The 8,759-nt window shown below is 37.0% G+C and overlaps 1 pseudogene; it reads left to right on the plus strand.

The window, feature by feature from the left end:
* Positions 1-4,786: 4,786 nt before the first annotated feature.
* LOC149784790 (uncharacterized) lies at positions 4,787-5,999 on the plus strand (annotated as a pseudogene).
* The last annotated feature ends 2,760 nt before the right edge of the window (positions 6,000-8,759 follow it).

Below are 8,759 nucleotides of genomic sequence, written 5' to 3' on the forward strand. Positions count from 1 at the left end.
CTGTTTGTTTTGATACCGGAAGAAGATCTTCTTTGATGACAGTTGTAACTTTTTCTGTTCTTCGTATTCAACTTGTGCTTCCTGCGCTCGTAAGTTTTCTCTAAATGAGTCTCTAACAAGAAGAAATTTCTTAATTGCTTCTAGTCACTCTCTCGGGCTAATCTAGCTGTGTGCGATTCCGGATGTGCCATTATTTGATATAACAATTTTTTAATTACAGCAGCAGGGAGGGCGCGACTTCAATTAAGACGTAATTGCGTAAAGCGCGTGCATAATAAACTAGAAAAAATCACCAACGACAATGGAGTAATATTAATTAGAAAAATTCCAGAGAGATTTTCTCAGTAAAGTGTCGACGTTTTTTTTAAAATTTTGTCGACGCTTTTTATTTTTCGATCGTTTGTAGGAAGGCTTATTTTTGACATTTGGACGTTTTTCGACCATTGGTCTGTTCGCCCTCCCTGCTGCTTGTGTTGACCATATTTTCTAAATATATATTTCACTCAACTAATATTGAGGCAGTAAAAAGAACAGAAACGTTTTAAACTTACAATACTGGAAACAATTCACTGTAGATATAAAATTTATCGCATATGGTATTAACGTTCTACGTAAATCCGATTAAGACGCGACAACGCGTGCTACAGTCACAAGTAGGCGATTAGACGCGTTACCTTTAGCTCATTTAACACAGCGGCAGTATAAGGACAGTTTCAAAATGTTGATTATGCAATATATAAGCTTGTTAAACTGCTATTAGGATTTTTTAAACCATTATTTCTATTGCCTTCCCAATTGTGTTTTTGTATATAGAATATATACAATGACTGTGTAGATACATGATAATTAATTACTAGGTCGTCATGCGAGTGTGTCTTCTACCCAAGAGTGCATAAAACACCGATTGAGTAACATCATTTTTTGGTGATGTGTGCTCAGTCGTGTGGGAATATGGGCTCGTGTGTGCATGCAAGGCGATAGGTACCGTCCACCCGTTGACCTGTGTTCGAACCTCCGTAGAGTACGTATTAAAATTTCTCTAACCTGTATAATAGTATTATGTGTATTAGAATATTAATTCTGCCTACTAATTTTAAGCATTCTTCTATGGGAATCCAGGGAAAACACTTTCCGTTCTGTCTGGAGTATATTTGTAATTTTCTATAGTTAATTCTCTATACCTTCATTTCTTTCATAGAAATCCTAAATAACTGTGAAGATATATATATATATATATATATATATATATATATATATATATATATATATATATATCACTTTACGTAAAACATTTTAATTTTAATAACATTAAAATGAACATTCGGTATTTTCCAGTATCGTCAGTTTAAATTGTCCCTGTGCCGTCCTTGTCATGCCTTTGCGCCTCTTTGATGTGTGCTCTTACTATAAAACTATTAACGTATATAGATTATATGCATAGTTCTTGAATTTCTTTAGATAGAACATATAGCAGTTTTTTATATAGGGTGTTTTCAGCTAGTAAAGTTATAAACCTGTCTTGCGCGTTTCTTTTTCCCCAACATGTATATTAAGAATATATGGCACACGTAATGTAATGCATTAAATGAGATAAAATATGTTACAAATAATAATAAGAATATTCCATTTTTGTTGACAAAATACATTTCTGACTATTTACAATTATTCATTCCAACAGTGTGCAAGTAGATATTAAAAACAAAAGGAACATATGGACAATAGAAGCATTTATATTTCGTATAAAGTTGGAAACAACATTCAATTATGTTCATATCGATCACGGAGCAGAATCTGTGTTGTCTTTTAATATTATCGAATCCAGGATCCGTCTCGGGTTTAGGTCTCACTGGATAGTTTCATATTTTGACACCTCCCTAATTTTTAAGGTAGAAGGCATTAAACTAATTATGATAAGCCTAGCATTTAAAAATTAACACAGAAGCTAAGTTTGAAAAGTGGTTTAGATTTACTTTCAGTTCGGCTTGAAAGCGAGATGGCTTGTTTGATGACTGCCTGTCACATTTAGACTAGCATTGGAGATCAAATGCGTCAGTTGGGCTGCAAATGAACAGCCGACTTGACCTACGTATTTACTTATATCTACTACAGAGGAAAATATCTAAAAATCGAGACGGTTAGGATTGATGAAAAGTGTGCTAATTTGTCATAGTACTAGTGAACTTTATTCATGCATAAAGCACACACTGATTCTTTTAGCCGCCTTATCACAGGGAAATATTTAATATAGTTCTTTGCTGTCAAAAATGAATGTAAAAAAGAGGGGTTGGTGGCAATTTTGTTTCAGTATAAGAGTTACCAGTTGTATAAGGAATTATCCTGATTGCCGCAGTCAAAATCTCGCATGCATGCTTTCTACAAAAATCATTAGTTTGTAACTTCAGTCTTAAAATATTTTTATTGTTCTGCAGTAGGTAATTGTCGGATGAGAATTCACCAGATAAACTGTCCCGTGAGACCTTAATATTGGAAGTGTGATGACGTTATCAGCCGTCATTTCTACTATCCTAACTTTAACTGGATATTTCTGTCCAGGAAATTTAAATAAAATGATCATATGATACAATCTGAAATATAAGACAACTTAAACATCTTCTTTTGTGAGATAACTTTCAAAGTGTTATTCTTCCCGTAGCAGAATCGGCTACTTCCACCTGGTAAAGATAAAGGTTAATTCACCTAATTAAATTTATGCGATGGCTGTCCGAGAGTTACGCGTTGGTACATTATAGTATTTTAAATGGATATGAGTAGTTTCTCAGTCTTTTTGGCAATTCTGAAGCGATAAAAGTCGAATCGAGTGGATGCGAGGGTCAGGCTTTCAGATATAACGGTATAAATTGTACCAGCCCAGGTGGGGGGAGCTTAAGGTGTAGGAACATTGTATGCAGAAATAATAATAATAATAATAATGAGGACTTTGTATAGCGCTTAATCTTTAGAAGCTCTAAGAACTTTACAACATAAGACAACACCTATAAGATAAAAAACATATAATGATATGATTACAAAAACAAACACCATGAAATTAGAAAACAAAAAAAAAACATGCTGAGAATATTTAAGGTAGGAAACATTATTAGGTCTTTAAGTTTGTTCTTGCAGTCGAAATAAGTGAGTTTTGGGAGCACGCTTGAATTGGATCACTGTGTCTTTGTGTCAGTGGGCAATTCATTCCAAGTTGCTGTGCCCTGGTATGCAAAAGAATGCTGTCCATATGACTTTGTTTTCATAGTGGGAATAATGAGTATACGATTGTCAGTAGAGGAGCGTAAGTATCTTGCTGGTGTGTACACATAGGTGAGGTCGGATATGTATGTTGGACTAGAGTCCGACAGTGAAACGTAGCACAGAGAACAAATTTTATGTTTGATTCTGGATCGAATGGATAGCCAGTGTAGGGTACAGAGCAGTGGGGAGGTGTGCTCTGATCGTGGTACTCTAAGTATGATCCGAACAGTTGTGTTTTGAATTTTTTGAAGTTTCTGGAGCAGATATTGTGATGAACCAGACATAATTGAGTTACAATAGTCCAGTCTTCAAAGTACTAATGAACATACAAGTGTTTTAGTGGCATCAACTGAAAGATATTTGCGAAAGGAGCTGATGCGTCTCAGCTCAAGATATGCAGCCTTGCATATGTTCATGACATGTTGGTGCAATGTGAGAGTACTGTCCAGAGTAACAGCTAGGTTTCGTACTGATTGTGTGAATTTAATGTTGGTGTTGCTGATATTTATTGTTTGTGGTAAAGGATGTGAATGAGAAAGTCTTTGTGTTGTGATCAGAATGGCCTCAGTTTTATCATCATTCATCTGCAGCTTGTTACATGTCACCCATGGTTTCACATCAGAAATGCACCTCTCTACACCTTGGATGGTAGCATCAACTTCAGTTGGGTGGCTAGATTTGTATATTTGGGTGCCATCAACGTACAGTTGGTAAGACACTGGATGATGATCTATGACACTTGAGAGCGACTGAGTGTATAGAATGAAGAAAAGAGGTCCAAGAACAGACCCCTGTGGAACACCACAACATAGATCAATTGGGCTGGAGTGTATTCCATTTGCAGATACAATTTGTGTCCTGTTGACCAAGTAGGACTTGAACCACAGTAAGGCTGTATCATGAATGCCAAATACATGATGGAGACGGTGAAGTAATATATCATGGTCTATTGTGTCAAATGCTGCAGGCAAATCAAGAAGGGTGAGGAATGTAATCTTTCCGCTATCCAATGCAGAGAGAATATCGTTAACTACTTTTAGAAGAGTAGTTTCCGTATTGTGGCAAGGGCGATATGCAGATTGTACGTTGCTAACAAGACTGTTTGAATTCAGATGAGGTACAAGCTGGGATAGAAAAACCTTTTCTAAGATTTTGGATATGAATGGGAGATTAGAAACTGGGCGGTAGTTCTTTAAATCGTTATGGTCTAGTGTTGGCTTCTTCAGCAAAGGCTTTACAATGGCAGTTTTGAAAAATGATGGGAATACTCCGGACGAGAGAGAGGTATTAATAACATCAGTTAGTGATGGCAGTACTGGATCTAAGCAATGCAGTAGTGATGTTGGAATTGGATCAAATTCACATGACTCTTCATCAAAACTGTAAGTATGAAATCAAAAGATTGTATTTTTTCTTATTTGTTTAAAATGTAGTATACATGGCTGAAAATGTGACTGTTGTGACTAGATAACTATTATCCCTGTCTAGTTCCAGCAGAGTTATGTCTCTTAAATGCAATGGAGTGCCTGGTTTTGTCCTTGTCAAATTGACAGTCTAACATTGTTCTCTATGACAGTGCGTGGCATGGATGCTGAAGTAGGATAGAAAGTATATTTATTTCACAAAACGTTAGCATAGAGGTCTATGGAAAAACTATTGGTACCGTGATACCTGCAATCCTTGTGTTAATTTCAAGTACCGACAAGGTAAATTCGTGTTGTCAGAGATTTCATCGGACTTTAGTGATAAAACATCAGACTCCTGTGGTGAATGAAACGAATTCAGTAACATTACGTATATTTACGTTACGCTGACGTGAACATCCACGAATATTATTCGTAATGATTTGTGGAAATGCACCCCTGAGGATACATACTGGCGATACAACATTGAAAACTGAACTTTGTGGTGACATGTTTAGGAAGTGTGTTGATTTTAAGGAGCACATAAATTTACGTACTGGAGATAAACCATTCAAATGTGAAGCTTGTGATAAAACGTTTAGAAAGAGTAGTAACTTAACGAGGCACAAGATAGTACATACAGGAGATAAACCATTCAAATGTGAAGTTTGTGATCAAGCATTTAGCCAGAGTGGGTCATTGAAGATGCACATGAGGATACATAGTGGAGATAAACCATTCAAATGTGAAGTTTGCGATAGAATGTTTAATCAGAGTGGTCCATTAAAGATGCACATGAGGATACATACTGGAGATAAACCATTCAAATGTGAAGTTTGTCATCAAGCATTTAGCCAGAGTGGGTCATTGAAAGTGCATATGAGGATACATACTGGAGATAAACCATTCAAATGTGAAGTTTGCGATAAAATGTTTAACCAGAGTGGTCCATTAAAGATGCACAGAAGGATACATACTGGAGATAAACCATTCAAATGTGAATTTTGTAATGCAATGTTTCGGCTAAGTAGCGTTTTGACTCGGCACAGGAGAATACATACTGGAGATAAACCATTCAGATGTGGAGATTGTGATCAAATGTTTACACAGAGTGGCGATTTGAAGTCGCATAGAAGGATACACACTGGAGATAAACCATTCAAATGTGATGTTTGCGATAAAATGTTTAGGGTTAGTAGCGTTTTGACAAAGCACAGGAGAATACACACTGGCGATAAACCATTTAAGTGTGAAGTTTGTTATATTACGTTTAGTCGAAGCAGTACTTTAAAGATACACAAAAGGATACATACTGGAGACAAACCATAGAAATGTGAGGTTTATTGAAATCTTCGTGAAAAGTAGATGGAAATATTAAGCTTGCTCACTGTCCTTTTCTGGAAAAGTAAAGGGGCAAGATTACCTGGACTTCACATACATAGTAGATTAAAGAATAGTTATTACCTTAGATGTTTACTTTTAACACATTGGTCACCCTTTGGAGTCTTCGATGGGCTACCTCCTCTACGCAGACAAGTTTGTGTACAGAAGTACCACTCATATGTCATCTGATGTAGTGTTTGTCCAGTAGAAAAAAAAAACATTTACCAATCACAAGCAGTGAGTGTGTGTGTGATTTGGATTTGTAAGGTAGCTTTAAAAACTTTCAGTCATATCGCTATGATGCCTGCAGTGTGGCAGTTTACAGTGATGTCTAGCATTTGGGGCATCATCCCGCAGACATGTAACATGATGTCCCACCCAGTCACATTGTCCTGACACCAGGCTGACCAGTCTTAACACTAACCTCTTAATGCTGAGCGCCAAGTGAGGCAGCTGTAAGTACCATTTTTGTAAGTCTTTGATATGACAAGGCAGGGGATCAAACCCACCACCTCCCGCATCCGAGGCGGACGCTCTAGCCACTAGGCCATCGAAGCGGTCACCCATCACAAGCAGCGACTTTTATGCAGTATCTGTCCAAAATCAATAATTAGTTCATATGATACGGTATGTAATCTAATTTTCTTTTCCAATATCTTCTTTTAAGATTCCCGGTTTTTGTTACTGGGGTAATTGCTGGCTATAATACATTATAACATATATCACTACACTTAATATTACAGGGAAACCCGTGTATAGCACAATGATCAGGGTCCACAAAACAATACTGTGGTATGTAACATATTGTGTTATAGCCGAAGAGGTAAGTTATCTGTAGAAAATGGTGCATACACCATCATCCAAATGGATCTTAAAAACTGAACATGAGTAAAGCCATGGCAAATCTTGATTGTCAGTCATGTCTGTTGATGTTAAACAATGTATAAAAATCTGTTTACATTTCATTGTTCTGCTTTCTGGCCTATTCAAAATATTGAGTTGAGTACCAGTCACTCAGTATCCACATATCTTTTATATTGGGTATTTCATGTCTGGTTGTGTATATTTCAGGTGGGAGATTGCAGTATGCTGTTTCCAAGTAATAAGAGAAAGCCTCTTTGAATGAGATTAGACTTATGATTTCATTTTTTTAAATATATATATGAGGTCTGTTTCTTAAATCCACAGGTAAGCGCAGACTCGTACGTGTGTTTTTGTGACTCAGATTTTTAACATAGCTTTAGAAGCGTTTCGGTCATATCGCTAAGGTGTCTGCATTGTGGCAGTTTTTAGTGATATCTGACCCGTTAGGTGCGGTCTATCTGACCTATTGGGTCTTTCTGTTGTCTTCGGGGCGAGGACCAGTGGTATACTAATTAAAACGCTAAGATATAATCTACTGTTTATGTCCAATATACACACTAAGTTCTGTCCACCTCACCAATTTCTGCACTAATGTTAATCTACATTGTTTCTCACTATATTTGTTCACTCTAAATATCTATATATCACTCCATTATGTATATTAGGTATCTTTTCTCTTAACTTCCCATCTTGTATATCTCTGTCATTCTTATTTCCAACTACATCTTATCTCTGCTGTCACGTTTTCCTCCTGTCCTGTTTCCGCTTTTCTTTCCGCTTTGTGTCCTTCTACCTTTTGCTTTCTTCTACGTCACACTATATGTTATATCTGTCTATATACACATATCGTAATCCCACACCCTTTCCCCACATGCTGAATATGATTGGCTAATCATTACTAGACGAATGACTGCTCCCTTCCCCCTAGATCATATAGTAACTAAATGGTGCTGAAACAGCAGAAATATGACCGAGTTATCCAGATATGTGATGATTCTGACCTGTTTACCGAGATTTGTCAAAGCCTTCTTGAAACCCAAAACCTTGACTGCTATTGCTGTTTTCTTACACCCAACTTGCACTAGTTTCTATGATGCTCACCTAGTTACCCAGATTTATAATAGCTTTCCTCACATCTATCTCTGAAATTCCCATATTCACACACCTCACATATTACTAGTTAGAAACCTGATATCGGTACTGCTATATATTTTACTTTTTCCCACACTAAAATCCCTCTTATAACATGTACTAAGAAACCCTTTGGTCAAAAGATGTCTTGCACTGTGGCATCATGCCGCAGACATGTAGCATTATGTCCCACCCAGTCACATTATCTGTACACCAGGCCGACCAGTTCTAACACTAACTCCTTAATGCTAAGCGTCAAGCGAGGCAGCTGTTAGTATCAGTTTTGCAAGTCTCTGATATGACTCGGCCGAAGATCAAACCCACAACCTCCCGCATCCGAGGTGGATTCTCTAACCACTTATACTACCAGAGCGGTCGCACAGGCTGATACTCTATCCTATGCATAATGTCCCAGTCTGACTGTGTTGTTCACAGCAAAGTGCAACTACACTTCAGGTAACATTGGTTGGAATGGACTTCTGCAAATATATCAGTAGACATTTTACATCTGATGAAGTAACAAATTGAGACTGTAGAACTACACAGTATCTTTAATTTCCTTCTCTTGGAAAACTGACAGACATGACACATCACATTTACCTATTAGTTCCAATGCTGAAAATGAAGATCTTCATGTCGAGGACTACCGTTTTGGAAATCCCCTTCAAGAGGTGTAGGTGAATGTTTGTTAAAAAAGAATATGCCCCTACTTTGAAAAATATTCCTGCT

This window comes from Sinohyriopsis cumingii, chromosome 14, assembly GCF_028554795.1.
Source record: "Sinohyriopsis cumingii isolate HCF-2022 chromosome 14, ASM2855479v2, whole genome shotgun sequence".
Taxonomy (NCBI): Eukaryota; Metazoa; Mollusca; class Bivalvia; order Unionida; family Unionidae; genus Sinohyriopsis; species Sinohyriopsis cumingii.